General features: G+C 30.6%; 1 protein-coding gene across 4 annotated transcripts in view; it reads left to right on the top strand.

Moving 5' to 3' along the window:
• Nucleotides 1-5,420: 5,420 nt before the first annotated feature.
• LOC116431157 (putative G-protein coupled receptor No18) overlaps nt 5,421-18,025 on the top strand; it is a 164,304-nt gene continuing 151,699 nt past the window's right edge. For 3 of the 4 annotated variants that reach the window (XM_031986203.2, XM_031986201.2, XM_031986202.2), the window contains exon 1: nt 5,421-6,045. The gene's annotated coding sequence lies outside the window, so the exon portion shown is untranslated. Of the gene's footprint in view, nt 6,046-14,084; nt 14,191-18,025 lie in introns of those variants that run through there. The other variant, XM_031986204.2, reaches the window with a different exon arrangement.

The raw sequence follows: 18,025 nt of genomic DNA on the forward strand, positions 1-18,025 counted from the left end.
CGAGTTTTTCATTATTCATCCATATTTCTTAGCTTCAATACGAGAAATTTTGATCGTAATCCAATTTTTATCCAAAATTAGTGTTCAATACAATATTTTTACTTTCTACTTTTGTAAATAATAAATGAAGTATATAGGAGAGGAAATTATATTGTTAATGAAAGTGTGAAAGTTCAGCAGTTGTACAAAACACTTAAATGTTTATTGTTAGGTTCTTCGAAAAGTTTAGATAGAAATTAAATCCTTGCTTAATCAAAGTTTATAATCCAATTTAAGATAACTAATCACAAAACTCAAAGTGAAATGTATCACCGGTTTTATTTGTTAATAATTTTAATGAAACAATAAATTATCGTTACTTTATCATTTCACAGGCTTGATAAAAAGCTTGAAGTTGCATAAAAAAGTAAAGAAGCGTTAACTCGATGTGACCCTATTTTTAGAAAATGCTTTAAGAAGGCTTTCAAGTATATGGCACCTTTTTATTTAAATATCACAACAGCATTCAGCGCTACGTAGTAAAGAAAATACCTACGTATCCATATGTGTGTATTTACACGGAGATGTGTAAATAAAAGTTCGTGTGATGACTGAAAAGCGTTCTCGAGACTTTAAAGATAACACACTTTTTTCTGCTCGCGAGATGAGTAGAATATTCAAACTAATACCAATTCAGATACAAGTTAAAGAAATTCTAAGAAAATACAAGTTTTCTGCTTACATGGGCGTAAGAATAAAGTTACCTACTTAAGAGTGTTTATTTCTAATTAAGTGTTTCAAGTATCATCTATCATTAATAACGACAAGAAAAATTTGCTAATTTAATTTAACACTAAAATTCTTGAGCGGATCCAATTGACCCACTTCGGAATTTTTATTTTGCAAGTACTTAAATTGTGAAGGCACCTTTGCGAAAGATTTATAATTAAATTGATGTATTTATACAGATACAAGACTAAGATACTCGAATCTTCAAAAACGTATTGTTCTAATTTTTATAAAATATCGAAAATAAGTCATTGTAATTGCTCGATAGCTTTAGTGTTAAGAAGGTTTGTTACATCTTTTAATTAGTTTTTATAATTTTCTAGTAATGTATTTTCAAAGTATCCAGTTAATTTTGTACAAAAGTATTTGGTTATGTGGCGGACATCAGTTTTGCGAAAACTGCGAAATATAGTGGCAAAAAATATAAAAGTAGATCTGCCGGAATTGGAGTGAAGGTGACCAGAAATAGCGAAATATGGATTGTCCATAATATTTGACTCTGTTAATTATTCTTTAAATTATTCTATTAATGATTTTCTTAAAACTAAAGATATGGCACAATATATATTAAAACTTAGAGCTTTTCAAAATAAGTGTATTGGACATTATAAAAATCTAAGTAGCTATAAATAGTAGATATATGTAAATATCCTCTTTAATGATCCTTAAAGTATTGTCACTCTTGCCAATGCGACTATTAAAATATACTAATTCATTATTTTTATTTTAAATTGAAATGTATATGTTTTCGGGTTTGTCCTTTGACTTTCATTATGAACGTGTGATTCCTAGAGTTTAAATCCGTCTTGATGATTTTTCATTACTTCGAAAGAATTTAATTGCATTTAAAATTCCACGTTATTCCATGAATGACGGTAAACAAATTACAAAATAATCGATTGAAATGAAAGAGTTGGAATTATCATATAGGCAATGCATCTCACTTAAAACAGTAAGAAAACATAGCTGATGAAAAGGATAGGGAACCATTGTGTAGAGTTGTTGATTAAAATTGATTCAACCAGAATGATTAAAGAATTCACGAAAAAAAATTAATGCAACGTGTTCAAATAAAATTTTGTTAAATTACAGTTTCTGCTGGAAATTTATATCAAAATAAGGTTGATCGATTAATTTCCGTGAAATTTGATTCTGTAACACGTCATTTCGATTATAACCGTAGTAATTCAGAAAGCAAAGGGAAAGGGATTCTCTTAAAGCTTCTGAGAAGTTCGGCTTACATTTCACGAAATGTAAGTCGTTTGAAAGTTTTGCAGGCAGTCGAAAGCATTCAGAAAACTTTCGTTCGTCTTTCGATGGTTCCGAGACATATGAAATTTCATGAAAATTAAATCTTCTAGTGCGCTTCACAATAACCGGCATACCGAATTGAAATATCTGTGAAACGTGTACGTACGCTGATACTTAGTATGTATGACATAATATACTATTGTCAACCCGTTAAAATTGAATTCGTTTCTTTTGCGTGTGCGTTCAGCATGAAATTCTCGTGCGTATGCAAGTGCACATGCATTTTAATATTTTCATTTTAAGAATAATTAAATAATTCGTCCGTGCGTGATTGAAATAACATCGCAGTTTGACAGTTTTTTGTTCAGTTGAATGAAATTCACGTTTTTGTCTTTGAATATCTATAATTGTATATGTATCTAACATATAAACTAAATATTTTATATCATGAGTTGAATTTGTAAATTTTTATACATGTCGCATTTAAATAAACAAAATTTAATAATTGATATGAATATGTCACTTAAAAAGAATTAAACATTAATTAAAGAAACGAATTTGTTTTCCTTAATTATTAGTTACTATAGTAGGTAATGATTACTTTCATTATTATTAATATATATACTAATTTTGTTATTTGCTTAATAGTCGATTGTAACGCCATTTGATGGTTCGAATCTTCTGGTTTTATGAACAATTTTCGTTGAATTTCTCGGTACGATCAATTTATGATACAGACACGTCGAAACTTTAAGAAACTGTCACCCTCGGTTTGCAGTTATATGAAAAATAAAAGTTGTATAACTTGATTTACCAATAGAGGAATCATGTAAACGATTCTCGACTTTCGTTTTGTTTTTGATAGATATTGGCATATTATAAATCTATAACGTGACACGCTTAGTGAGTATTTTTACCTGACAATGAGCTGAACATTTAAGTTCGTATGTTCTACATTTCAATAAATGCATAAAACATATAAGTAAATATCATAGGAACGAGGAACATACTTTATACACATTGTATTAATTTAAAAGTAAATTTAAATGTTTTGAAAATGGCAACAAATTTTGTATTACAATTTAAATAATTCATTCAATGCTATTTTATTTCAAATAGAATTGGCATTTGAAAGTTTGTTCATTATAAGATCAAAATATGACTAGGAACTTTTAAAAACTACAATATTATAAGGTAGGAATATTAATCAATAATTCTTTATAGCACTAAAATTGAATTTTAATTTCAAGTTTAAAAGAATCTATGTTATTATTATTTCTAATAAGAATCTATGTTATATTATTCCATATTTTCCGGGTTTTCAAATATTTTTATTGATTTCATCTGTTGTGTAATTTCCGTTAGTTGTTATCACCCACTCCGATCTTTCTATAAGATTATTTATTCCATTATTGTAAAACCGTGATTTTGAAAAGAAAAATGATATGTTTATTTGTTCCAAAAAACGTAAAAATGTTTGCATCAATCCAATAATTGAGTTTGTAACATACGTGCAAACTTATTTGAATAATGATGACAATAGAAATAAATCAAATTACATTTGTTATGAATTTAATTCTTGATAAAAATCGGATCTTTCGACATCGTACTATCATTAAAAATAAAAATAAAAATATATTGAGGAGTGGAAATAAAAGGTATTGAAAGATATTAAAACCCTTTGGACTCCTCATCCACGCAAAGGCGTCTCAATCGGGACGACAGTTTATCAATTGAAATCTAGAAGTACCTACCGGTAACAATTGTCTTTGCCGACACTGCTCTAAAGTGAATGTTTTTGAAGCTTCTAGTACTTTTTATCTTCATTAAAACATAAAAAGGCTTTCTGTTATTTCCCTTTCATCTACATGTTACTCAAATTTGGTACAATTTTCTCCCATCCAGTCTATAAGGCGAAAAAAGTATTACCCAGTCAATTAAAAAGTGATAAATATATTAATAAATTAAAAAATGGAATCTAAAATACTGCCAAATAAATCTATAATTAACGACATGTAATATTGGAATATTATTTATTTCTAAAGAAGTGTTATGTTTGACCTTATGACATATTGATAGGAATATCTGTAAAACATCCACCATTTTTTACGAGTTCAGAGTTACTAATAGATTAATATAGTAAGTTCATTTCAAGAACAAAAAAATTCAAAACAATTTAATTTAAAATGACCATTCTTTTGGAATCTTCCAGATCACCAAATTTGGATTAAGAGAATTTCTCAAAAAAAATCCAGAAACAAAAATCTGTCGAAAATTATGATTAATTACGAAAACAGGCGATATTATACTGTTTTAAAAGAAAAAATCAAACTGACAGTGTAATTGTGTTTCATTTTTTTTAAATACATTTATGTTATTACTTCCACTGTAATGTTATTTAAATTAATCGAAAAAACGTCGTTCGAATGTTTACTTTCTTTCTGTGAAATTTATCAATTTTATAATGAAATTTTCAAAAGAACATTTCAGTTCTTTCGTCGTTAATTTTCAATGAGATCCAAAATCTAGTATCATTTATAAGCTATATACATTTCTAACTATAAAGTCCGTTCCTACATTAATAAAATTATATTGTACTATAAACACGTTGAGATATATTTTACATTCCATTTCCATCACAACAATGAAATACCACTATAACGCTAACCAAAATTAGCTCTAATTCATAAAAATTACAGACGTCTGTAAGTCACAATTACATTCTTTGAATTAGAACATGTTACCTTCACCAAAACTTGCTCGTATACTATCTAATTACACAAACACTTCTGTTTAAAAGTCACTAAATCCGCTACCCAACAATATAAAAATTCCATTAAAAAAAAGAAATTTTCACAGGACTGTAATAGTCAACCATCCACATCATTCGTTTTGTCCACAAGAATCGAATATCGAACGTTGAAGGGGTTAACCCCTTGCCTGACAACAATGTGTCAGCCACGTGATGAAGATTTTAAACAAAATTTAAGAAGGATAAATATTACTCAACTCTTTTGAATTGAAATTAAATGTTATTCTTCTGTTGTCAATAATTATACTTCAGAGCAAAGGTTGGCATGAAATATGTCTAGAATGTTTCTCTTTTTCAATAAATTATATTGAAACAACGTATCATACAATAAGTGGTTGTATTTTAAAGAAAGGGGTTAACATCATCGCCGCAAGACGCGAAGATTGGTTATGCGTCCGATAAGACCACGATTTCGTGGAAGTTCGGCCGCGCGAATGTGCACTGGATGCATTCTCTACACGTAACTTACCTCTTCTGCACACAGTCGAGTCTATGCGTCCAACAGTGTCGTCTGTATTAGAACGGGGACGGTTAGGGAGAGAGGGTCGATGGGGGATGGTTACTGGGATTTTCAGTACGCGCGCGATCGCCGTGCCGAAAACACGGCTCCAACGTATCCGCTGGCGCGCGTTCGGGGATGCCTCCCGTTCAGTGATGTTGAAACGCGACATTCTCTTTAGCGTGTACCCCGAAAAATGGGAAAAGAAAACAGGAGCAGTTTGGTGTCCTCTTGAGCTGCGTAAAACAACAGTGCTCTAATGCCAGGGAAAACACAGAGGGGGTGGTTTTCGATGCGAAACGAATAAATCCGTCATCGGGCAACCGGTGCGGTAGCACAGGGTGCAAAGCTTTTCAAAACAATATGTTGCAGACACTGGAAACAATAAGACAACGTTTGTGTGCGGGTTTCCGATGACACTGTAAGCTCGACGACAAGGAATCAGTGAAGTTTCAACAGGAAGCCGCATCTTCTCATGAAGATGACTGCACGCGACGTCGTTTAAGTTGTAGTCTAACTAGTGTCCAGTAGCTGAAGAAGTGCGTGTCGATTACGGAGAGCACAAGTAATTGTGGACAGCCAGAGATTTAAATCGGAAGCGGTTAAGGGAAGTTGTTCGTGTAGAATTATGCGCGACGGTTTAGTGTGTGTATAAATATTCGGTGAACTGTTGAGAAGAATAGGGAACAGGTTGAAGCACGGGAATCCGAATTAGGTAGGTACACGCGGGGGATGTATTGGATGGAGAAATTTATGAATTTGATCAAAGGGACCGTGAAGTTACTTGGTTTTAAGTGATTCTGGCACGTTCCATTTTTAGAAATGAGTTTTTTCTTAGGATGGTTGGTATGGCCCGAGCGAATCCCGTCAGGCAACAAGTATTTTTTCGTCTTTTGGTCGTTGGTGTTTTAGAAAAATGTCAGCTCCGGCCATTGTACCGGCACCGTTGTCCGTTGTCCACAGCAAAGCCTCTGCTAACAAGTAAGCAGGTTCCTCCCCCTCTTTTGCCGTGTAAATCTGCGATCGATAAATTTTAATCTCTGCATCCGAAGGTGATACATTCTATTCGGGGAACCTCTGGTGAAATGAACGCCAGAGGTACTTCCTCGGGAATTCGTTCTTCCGGGTACTGCTACGCAGCGGACAGCTGCTGTGGCCAAATCACTTAGTTAATTGACCAAATCTTTATACTTGAACTCATCTGCTCTCGTTTTTTTTTGAGCGATTAATAAGCGAATATTCGAACATAGGAGTTTAATAAAGTCTTTCTTCATATAAGTATTTTGATAAAGTGACTTTTGGGACTTTGGTAGAAGTAAATAGGGGGTGAAGGTTTTGAAGATGATCAGTGTTTTGCTTTTTTAAGACAAACATGTATAGAAATGTTTGCTTTCAATAGAAATTTGTATAGATTCTTGATGTTAATTTGTAAAGAATACTGTTGTTTCTTTAATGTAATTTTTTATGAGATTAGCCAATTATTTTTGCGTTGCAAGTTATTGAACTATTATAATACTTAATTTCATAAATAGATGAATAATAAATATTTTACTTTATTTATTATATTTTTTATATTAGTTTTTATCAAAAATTCATTATTCACTTGTTTGTTTCTTAAATAGATTGATGTTCAAATATTCAATTAATCGAAGAATATTTTTTTTAGAATTATTTACAAATATGAATATCATTATTCAGATTTGAACGTAACACTATACTTTTAACTTCTTGTCCTATGATTCCTTTTGTAACTGTACTTGGTAAAACTACTTTACCACTAATAATTTGTTAGACAAAGAGAAGAATTTGACACTTATTTTATGTCTACGTGTGCATTTAATTTATATTAAAAAATTGTTCTTTACTTCTTTTGATAAAAAACTTAAACTGAATTCGACAAATCTAAATGTTATTTACCTTTAAATTTGTTGAATTCAATTTTAAATTCTCATCACGAATATAATACGATATTATAGGATAAGGGGTTAATGATAGCCATAGAGTTTGTGCTTAAACTTGATGATTCCAAAATAAATCTCACTGACATTAAAAATATAGATGTCTTTGAAGGTCTTCGAAGGTCTTCAAAGAATTCACATAAGAACTTAATAATTTATTTAAAAAAGAATATAAAAATGATTTAAAGATGGAATGTATATATAAAGACGAATATTCAAAATATTAATCACAAAAGTAACCGTAGATAATAATTCATTTGTTAAAATTAACATTAACTATAAGGATTACGTTCGATTTATTTCAGAAAGGAGAAGAATCGTTTTCTACTTAAATTAGTAGATCTTTTCATTACGTGGGAGAAGAATTCGGAGCATTTGCGAAATTAAAAAGGATAGAAATTGATTTCGGTTGCAGAAAGGAATTCAGATTCGTTTACCTAAATGTGTGAACGCTCTTGTGACGTTTTATAGTCGAAAGGGTGCATCACGATTTTACAGATGAAGTCGCACGACTCTCTGATTTGTACAGTTGTCATTTGTTTTATATATACTTATAATAAACGCTAACAGCTGTTGTAGTTTCTGTTCCATTTATTTGACTAATGTCCGCTTTTTCATATCTTATGAAAAGATATTTTTTTCATTTTATTTTATTTGTATACACTGATGCCAGTAACATTTAACACTAGCATTATCAAATGTTTAATTAGGATTAATATATAATCCTTATAAAAATTGTGGCAATAGCCTTTTTTCAATTTCTTCATATATTCATTGTAGTATTGAAGTGAAACTGTTTATTTTTAAATTTCATTTCGAATATTTAACACTTTTAAGATATAAATAATTGCGAAATAATAACTTCGAATCCTGTCATTTTGCTGGGTGCGGTAGTTCTAACGTTAAAGTACATTTTGAGGATTGAGCATTATGAAATAGTACTATAATAAGGTAAAAATGGTTGAAAACATTCTTCTGTGAATAAATTCATTTATACACTAAATCAGTGTTCCTCTAATTTTAGTTTTCATAAAATAAATTCGACAATAAAATGTTCCATAAGCTTTCTCGTACTAGTATATCATATTCAGATGAAAGAAATATTATTCTTATGTTTCTCCAACCTTTTTATTTTCATAGCAAAAAAGGAATACGAATGTATTGCAATTATTATTTGCAATTCATAATAAAACAAATTCATCCATCAACAAACTAAGTAATATTTATAATTCACCAATATTAGTCTGACTAAAAATACGAATCTTTCATGTGACATCGGTAAAAACAAATTTACACAAATTGTAAAGACACTTTTTCCAGTCGTCATTCCCTACAAGGTTCAATTTTCGATTCAGTCTTTTTTTATAATGTTTATTGTCAGCAAATAGAAAGATAAGGAGAATTAACCGGAATTCAGTAGCAACCATTGGAAGTCGTTGATTCGCAGATAGTGGTTCGCCGGTTGATAGTGTCCAATGTGAAAAAAACTGCGGTGCTGTGGAAAATCAGCCGTTACCACTTATTCTTTAGTAACGATAACGATGGCGGTGGTCTCCCTTTTCCAAAAATCTGCTGTCGTGCCGAGATTCGGGCGAAGATAATAATGCCGGCACAATCCTTGCGCGTCGTACACGATTCCGGGGGGAAAGTGCCTCCTGTTCAATGATATTAGTACATCTTGATAATACTGAGATTTCTTTTATCAGCGCAATTTCACTGAGTGCCACTGGCGCTGTGCCACGAGACGGCAATTTATATTGTACCGTTAAACTCTCTATGAATACTTATTATTAAAGACTACGGAAGAGATTTGTAAGGATCCGAGAACCATAGACATTATCTCGTCCCTTCCTCGTTCTTGGACTCTGTGACACGTAAAATTTTTACATTGTAGACGAGTAAAGATGATTATATGCTTGAAATTGTATTCCGCAAATTATAAAAGGTGGAACGTCCTTTAACATATTGAATGCCGCACCATTTCACAGAATAAAATACACAAAATGGAAAAAAATATAATATTAAATCATTTGATTGGATTGGATTATGATTGCACATTCATCTAGCTGAATGTCACCGCAATTAGGTAGCATTCTTTATAATGCAGGAATGTTTTCAAATAATCATCGTTTAATTGAGTGAATTACAGATATTCGATTTGGTTGAAGGTCATCGGTGACCTCCATGGTATTCAACGTGTTAACCAGTTAGCTGTTTTCGTGGAAAGTACACTCGTCATGAAAAAATGGCAAGATTTTGTGTTACGACGAGTATACTCGTTAGGAACAAATGACAAGATTTTGTGTTACGACGAATATACTCGCCTTGTATAAAAAGTACTGAAGATTTGCTGTTTAAATTGCAATTTTGGTGAAAACTAAAATACATTCGTAAATGTCAAGGTTTTTCGAATATTTAGAGGCCGAGGCGAAATAAAACGAACAAATAAAAAAATATAAATAATTATTGTGAGAAAACTGTATATAGTGTGAATAAAGTACAATAGTTGTTCTTTTCTTTGTCAGTGCATCATATATTAATGATATTGCATGATATTACTCAATATCATTTCACAACAGCAAATTAAACTAACTAATCATTTTTCTAAGTAACTGATTTTTTATGAATTTTTTTCTTTCATATACAAACCATATATATTTAAGCTAAGTAACTAAATAAATATTAGTAATGAAATTCAAAAATAAAACAGTTATTTCATTGCAACTTAATTTTATATTATAACAGCCACACATACATGTTTGACGAGTATACTCGTCATAGCTTATTTTTTGTAACACGTTTTAGGTATACACTTTTCGAAGATGTCGTGACAGATAACTGGTTAACGCCTTGCTATAAGATACTGTATCAGACTCATAAATTATAAAACAGATGTAACTCGTAATGTTGCTAATCCGCATATTGGTAATATAAATGTGATAAGATATACTCACGTATCAGTTTTGCCATATGGGAACTTTATTATTAATATTTTTTGGCCTGTGCAAATATACTGGAACAATTTGATTTGACAGTATCGATTAAATTTTGCCCAATTTTAGTGAAATATCAGTTTCGACAACTTGATTTGTATACTTTCTATTTTTGAACAATGAGTAATGAGAATTATTAATCACGAAATTAAATATTATTAAACTAACAGGAAAGCTGAACCGCCACATATTCAAAAACTTGTGAATTCACCAACGACTCATCTGCGGCTTCATTATATTCTCCGTTCTGTTTTGTTTCCTTGCAATTTAATTCCATCGTCGTTTTTCGCTTCAACCTGTCATTATTTTCAGCAGTGCTGCCTCTGTTTTCATGGCGAAAACTCTTTCTTCACCGACTGGAGTGCTCATTACGGGAACGATTAAGAAATCGAGTCTCGTTTCTAGTTTATGACTGGTAAGACTCGGTAAAAATTTAGTCAGATGTTTTCAGACATTTATGTGAAGAATAGAACTGTTGTGTTTGTATGGTTTTTTGCTTCGTAGTTGTTCTAATTTTATGTTTCAAAGATAGTTCGGTTTAGTCAAATAACACGATTAGATAGAGGATGTTTATATGGATATAGTTTTATTGGAAATGAACGCTGTTATAATATTTCAAAGGAAATGAAATAATATAATATTACATTTTATTCTGCGTTTCCTATATAATGTATAATATTCGTAGTATTTAGTATTGCCTCCGCCGGCAGATATAGAAATTCAAAATCGTGCTGAAGTTATGAAGAAATAAGATTTTATTGCTGCGATTCTTTTTATTACTACGAAGTATCAACAAAGAAATACTTGTTGATACCGACACGCATCATAAGGCAAGGGACTAATTGAAACTTCACAAATTCGAAGTAATACGATTAATGCGAGCGTCTTGAAACGTCGACCATACTGGTTTGTAAAGGGGTCTTGGAACCCATTGTCAGTTGCGTTAGGTAACTAAATAAGTTATTCCGATATTAACTGTTATTAGTAGTTGTTTTAAGTTTCCATATACAACGGAAACTGTAACGTTGCTTCATCTACGTAGAATTGAGGCGTGAATCGATTTATCTCCTTTTGTTTGTTCTCCGTCTTTGCGACCATTGTACCTTGAAGTAATAAACTTTTTAATTACATAAGACGCTGTCTATGGGCAAAAGGAAACCAACCTGAAAATTAATGAACAGTGGAGAAAGTTGTTTTCTTATTTAAATAAGAGACTTATGTTCTATTCTTACGTACTGTATATACAATATTTCGTTTGTAGAAGAGAAATTTTATGTAGAAATGTTTAAGCTTTCTACTTTTATGAACAAACGAGAAATAAATAAAACTCTACTATTTTCTAATTTTTTCTATCAAATTTGTTGTATTATACCATTTTTATTCTATAATAATGTAATGATTGTATTATTCAATAATTTGTTGTAATGAGAAAACATTACGGTTATTATTTGTTGAATTCTAATTATGGAGTGTGATATTATGTCATTCCATAATTATGTAGTGAATTGGATTAATCCTTTGTACTCGAAAAGCTAGTTGCTGATATGCTGCATTTTGGGTAATTGTTTCTAGAGATATCACATCAAAACATTATTTATAAAATTAATTAAATTAAATTATGAAGTATTTTCTAAACTTCATTTAAAGAGGTGAAGTCTAATGTTTCCTTGGCATAATAAACAATCTTAAACTTAATTTAACAAAATATATCTATACAAATGGAGCTGCTGTAAAGTAAATGTAGAAATTGTTGTCGATTGCAAAGGGTTAAGCCACAAATTAATTTCGAAATTATTTAGATGTCATCAATTCTTGAAAATAAAATTTTGAACAATATTTACACATTCCCTTATTTTTGAATAGACTTATTTGTTCATTTGCTTTAAGAAAATTATTTGTTTTCACTTTGTTTTCTCCACTAGTTTCTCACTAATTAAACAAAACAGTAAATCGTATTATTGGAAAAGAGTTCTATGAAAACAGATTTTCCATAGAATATGAGTCACTTCATTTTTTGTTAAATCCTTCTCCATTGTTATTTTTAAAAATTATTTCTCGCTTTTTTGTTTGCATTCGTCGTTGCACGTTGTGCCCAACTGCATTGCCTCTCATTTTCTGACAGTGCTCATCGATAAGCATTTAGGTCAGTAGAAGCCTATATAGTTTTCATTATTTATAATTATAATATTATATCTTAAGTGATAATATAGATAACGATTCTAACAATGATTTTCTCGCTATGAATTTCTATGACAAAAATTTTCCGAATTAAGTTATGTAAACACTTATTATTATGATTATTATGTATCTTTTAACGCAATATTACAAAAGATAATTATTAACAAAATCTTCATACATAGAGTTAAAACTTTTAGAGGAAATACATTATAATTACTGTTACATATACATATTTTTTGGTTGAGCATTAGTTTAAATACCATACTATAACAATTAAAGTTAAGTTCTTCATTTATAAAGTACCACTATTTCATTTATATACGCTGTCAATTATTTAAGTAATGTGATAAAACGAAGTATGCTTTAAATAAACTTTATTTAAATAACACATTCCTGTAATTGGCTGGTATTGATTGAATAAGTTATGTGAAAAGAAAGAAATATTTGAAGTGAAATAGATTTTATTTTTAACAAGTTCAAAGAGATTGAAACAAGACGATATAAACAAAGAATAAATGCTTTGAACTTTGCCGCGCGTTTTGAATATTTCTAACATAAAGTTTTGCATCTTTGGAGTATTATTTATTTATCAACATTTACGTATTATCTTTTATCTATTTAAATTTGAATACATATTCCACTCATTGGATATTCACACGATTTTCAAACGGTAATATAATGGCGTTATAATGATTCTCCCCATTAAAATGCGCCGCATAACCTCAATTTAATAAATCTCCGAACCTCTTACATACATCCCTGCGAAATTGATATAAATCAAACGAATTAATTACACTGTAACAACTGAGGAAATTTCAATTGCAAATCATTTCAAAGTCGATTTATAATCGTAAGCTATGTGCCGATAGAATTAAAATATTTGAAAGCATTTACTTACGAGCCCAAAGAAAAAACAAATTTTGATATTTACTTATTATGCGAACTACCGTTATTTGAAAAAATAAAGTATTAATAATTTAATCCAAATTATTGACTAGTGTGGCCTTCAGTTAGCACGTTGACTGCCACGAAAAACTTCAGAGTTTTCTCTATTGCTTCTTATTCTCTTGTAGCAATGATAAAAAGGAATAGTTAATTATTATTTAGTATCCCAATCCTTGTTCTCTAGTTATTTATGCTACTGAACATTTTAGTTCGACATCAGTTATCTGACAAATGTAATTGTTCTCAAATAATTCGGAAGCTCCGGACACCAACATTTGTACGAGGTGCCACCAGAAGAAAATGTCGCAATTTTCTTGCTAGTGTATCTGCACCTGAACACTAAACGTATTGGCACTTTGCATATACCTATTTCTACCGTAACCAATCAAATAACTGGTTACAAAATAAAGGTAAACGAATTAGACGATGAATGTTTCTTAGTGGAAACGAAAACGAAAGAAAACATAAAAATTGAAAAACTGTTTAACTGATCACGATACGTTTAGTATAATGCAACAAATACAGTATCTTTTCTTTTTAGTAGTTGTTATTTATGTACGACCAAGGCAAAATCCAACCGTACATCTGCGCAGACGATTTTCGCATATTGATGCATTATAGCGGCAATTAGGCATTAATTAGTCAAGACAATTGGTCTGCTAGTACTTCGGTTGTGGCATCACAGATCAGGAATATAGCGACAGTGATGAGTAACGGTACTAGGTAGTACTATAAACAAATAACCGTTTTTCTTTCATTCATCGACGCCGCCGAAATGCTGTACAGGTATCGTTTAGAGTTTAGTTTAAGAAAGTTTAATTTAAGCTTAGCCACCGGCAGGTAAGAGCGGTTGAGATTTTAACACGTCCGTAAAAATACCTGTAAGGCTCCTCTGTATCAGACTATACATATGGTATTCCAATTTTATTAAATACAAATAAATTTTATTCATTATTCTTGACAACATTTTTGAACGCCTGAGTTAACCTTCTACAAAATAGAATTTTATACAATATCTTGTAAGTTCCTATCAGAAGTAAACATCACAAACTACTTGCTAGTGTATTTATCTGCGCTGTAACAGGTTCAGCGTCTGTTTCAGCAACAGCCTTCACAGTTGCAAATTTGTAACGTAGTCCAATCGAAACTGTTCCGAGTTTCACATGTACAAAATTTTTACGATCGATTTTGCCGACGCGGACAATTCCGTCGGAGCAAGAATGAAATTTGTTGAGCCTATCAGTTTCTGTAAACGCGCGTAGTGCGCGGCGGAGTTCAGGTAATGGCGACACAGAATTCGCCTACAACGCGCAACCGAAGGCGCGCTATCTTGAGTTCTTGTTTTTTTTATCGGAGCTTTTCCGTGCCGTTGTGAATGAAAGCGGGGAACCCGAGAACACTGGTGGTTTTGACGCATAAAGTAGGCAGGTATATACATAATGCCGGACCGTTACAAGCGTTCTTAATTCGGGCAGCCAGCCAGCAATCCTACGGTTCCTGTCAAGGGAATCGGGGAAAAAAGCTCGGAACTTTCCGATTCGGAATCGGGATCTTGACATTTTTTGTGGTTTCCGAGTCACCCAATTGAAAACATTCAATGCGGAGATTTGGAAACTTTAAAGCTCTAAAAATATGAACGCTGTCACGTCTGAATGGAAAGTCCGTCTTGTGTCGTAAACTGGCAACTGACGCTAAAGTGTTCACTGGAACACTAAAGATTTTAATGCTAATCGTACCTGTCGGATGACCAGTTTTAAAATTTAACCCCTTGAAAAATTCTTTACTATATATATATTCATGATTTTCTAATGAGACATTAGACATAAAAAATATAAAAATTGTAAGCAATTAACATTTAATAAGTTATTTAAATTAATGTAGTGTAAACTTTAATGAACCGACAGTTTTCTTTCTGTTTGCGAATTTTTGATTAATATTAGTAAGTAGGATGAAGATTATGAAAACTTTCTTTTGGAAATGTATTGTGGTTATTTGTAATTTGGAGTATTTTGGGTAAGAAGATAATGTAAAAATATATTTTATAGTATAAATTTAAATACGTTTAATCAATATACGTAATATTTATGATATGTTTGGACAGTAACTGAGTAACAAAAAACTGCAAACATGATTGAAATAAACAAACTTTGTTTTTAAAGTAATATTCATTAAGTATTACTATGCTATCCTTAACAAAATACTATTGTTAATATTGTGAATATTCCACTGTTATTTTATTAATTATTTGCTTAATACAGATTTATTGTTCACTTTGGCAGGATTACATTATTGTAAGCATTAACCTTTTCTCTTTATTAAAACATTTATACCTTTTTATGTTTTTTAAAATTTCATGATTGTAAGTCGTTTTTACCATATTAATCCCGTTTTAAACGCGAACACTTCCAGTTCTTTGAGGCTTTAAAATTGTTAATTGAAAATAATTTTCTGCAGCTTTGTCACCTTTGTATATTGTTCAGGGAACACTTTATGAAAGTTATAACTGGACGACAGGTTTTTATAACATTTTACAGCCTTGTAGTAAAAAAATCGCCAAACTGCGATGAAGTTTAACTTTACTTTTTTGGTATGAATAGTTTTGAAAGGTTGAATATGACGTGGAAAGGAATTATAATCTACAAAGAATGTGTCAAATTTCGCCATTTGCTTATATTGAAACACTTTGGACTAAAGAGTGAACTTCTTTAATTATTTTTTGTATGCTCCCTTATTTTTTTATGAATTATTTAATAAAATTAGATGAATAACGGCAGCAGAAATATAAGATATGCAATACTGCTTTTGGTGTTTTTTGATTATAGGTATTACTTATTCATTATTCAGGGTTCATATTAATATTATTATCTTTTTATACGTTATTATAGGCATAATTTCTTTCATTTTGATTTAACGATTAATTTTTCCAAATATTCATTCGAGAAGCACCATCAAAATTATTTCTATTATTATTAAAGTAAATTATTCCAATAAATAAAAATAAATGCTTCGATCAAATAGGTAAAACAATTTCTACTTAAACAAGTAATTATAATCTTGATAAAACATTTTTTCTAACTAATTTTACAACAAATTTAAAAGGCTTTAACTAATCTTTTCCCAACTAGATTATGTGTCATTTGACAAATCATACAATCCAATTGTATATTTCGAATATAATTCTCATAAATTGTTATAAACTGACATAATTCTTATAAAATGGTTCTTATAAATTTTCGTTCACTGAATTCGTGTTTGAAACTTGTCTTTTACTGACATCTTGAACTTCGAAACAAATTAAAGTATCAAATTTTATACATTATCTGAACGTCGATTTGGCTTTCACGCTGTTAGATCCATACGAGTAAAAAAAATGTCCGTGCAGATGGATTTATGGGCGTTGTAGCTGTTGTTATTCATTGTCGCCATTGCACGAATTTCAAAATTGAAGAACGTGGCTTGTGACTGCTCGTACGCGCAACAGTAAATCTTCCATGGTTGTTCCTATATCTTGCAAGTGAACTTCATTTGATGTATTACGTTAACACATGGCAAGGATGGTCGTTTAGTTGTAAATAATCGGAATGAAAAGCAATGTAGGTAGAAGGAGCACGAATTTTAGTGTAGGTGCAACTTTCGTAAAAGCGTATCAGACCTGTGACAATGGTCACGAAGCGAAAATACATATGAATAATTTAATGAACCATAATTTTTTACAGAAATAACATTAAGAACGAAAATGCAGGGTTGAAACGAAATATAGAAGTTTATAAATATTTAGATATTGATGAACGTGTTTTTTGTAATTATTTTATTGCAGTATTATTTATAATATTATCTTATTGTAATTATTGCAGTGCGTAGGACCGTAGAATTCCTTTTTCGAAATATTTGTTTATGATGTTCAGGTTTAAATATTATGTATCATAGTTCTGCAAGATAGTGTTATCAGATTTTTAATTTTGCACAAAAATTTAAATTAAGCCCTTTTAAAGAATGGAAATTCGTGGAAATTCTTTTACCAATAGAAAGGTTTTGTGTTTTAGTTTAATTGCCTATGTATACATTTATTATATTTACCACTGATTGATCAATTTTCATTTTTTCTCCAATTTTCTGTTGGTTTCATTTCTTATCTCCTGATATTTTTTATTACTAATTTACTATTCGTCGATATGATTACACATAACCAATTAAAACTGTAAAAGTAAGAAAGTAAAACTAGAATATAAATAACTAGAAAATAACTGTCATTTTACTGTTTTCCTATTGCATTTCACTATATAGTATACTTTACTATTCTATGCTACGTTCTGTTACTTATTTTTATTTTCTCAATCTTTTATTCTATCTTATAGACACTTGCCCGTCTGGTTTTTCATATTATTTGCATGCACATACCCATATTAATATTTATTTATCTGTAGTTGACTTTATTTAAGTTTATATACATTCATTCTTTACATTTATTCTATTCTTTATCTATTATTATATTGCCTTATCTATTTATTATATTCATTTTTATTCTTTTGAAAATAAAGTCCTTCTATGCTACCACATTTGAAATACATGTCATTACTGGTAATGCATCAATTGACAATCCTTTGTTGCTAGAGAAATGACC

This window comes from Nomia melanderi, chromosome 2 (assembly GCF_051020985.1).
Source record: "Nomia melanderi isolate GNS246 chromosome 2, iyNomMela1, whole genome shotgun sequence".
NCBI lineage: Eukaryota > Metazoa > Arthropoda > Insecta > Hymenoptera > Halictidae > Nomia > Nomia melanderi.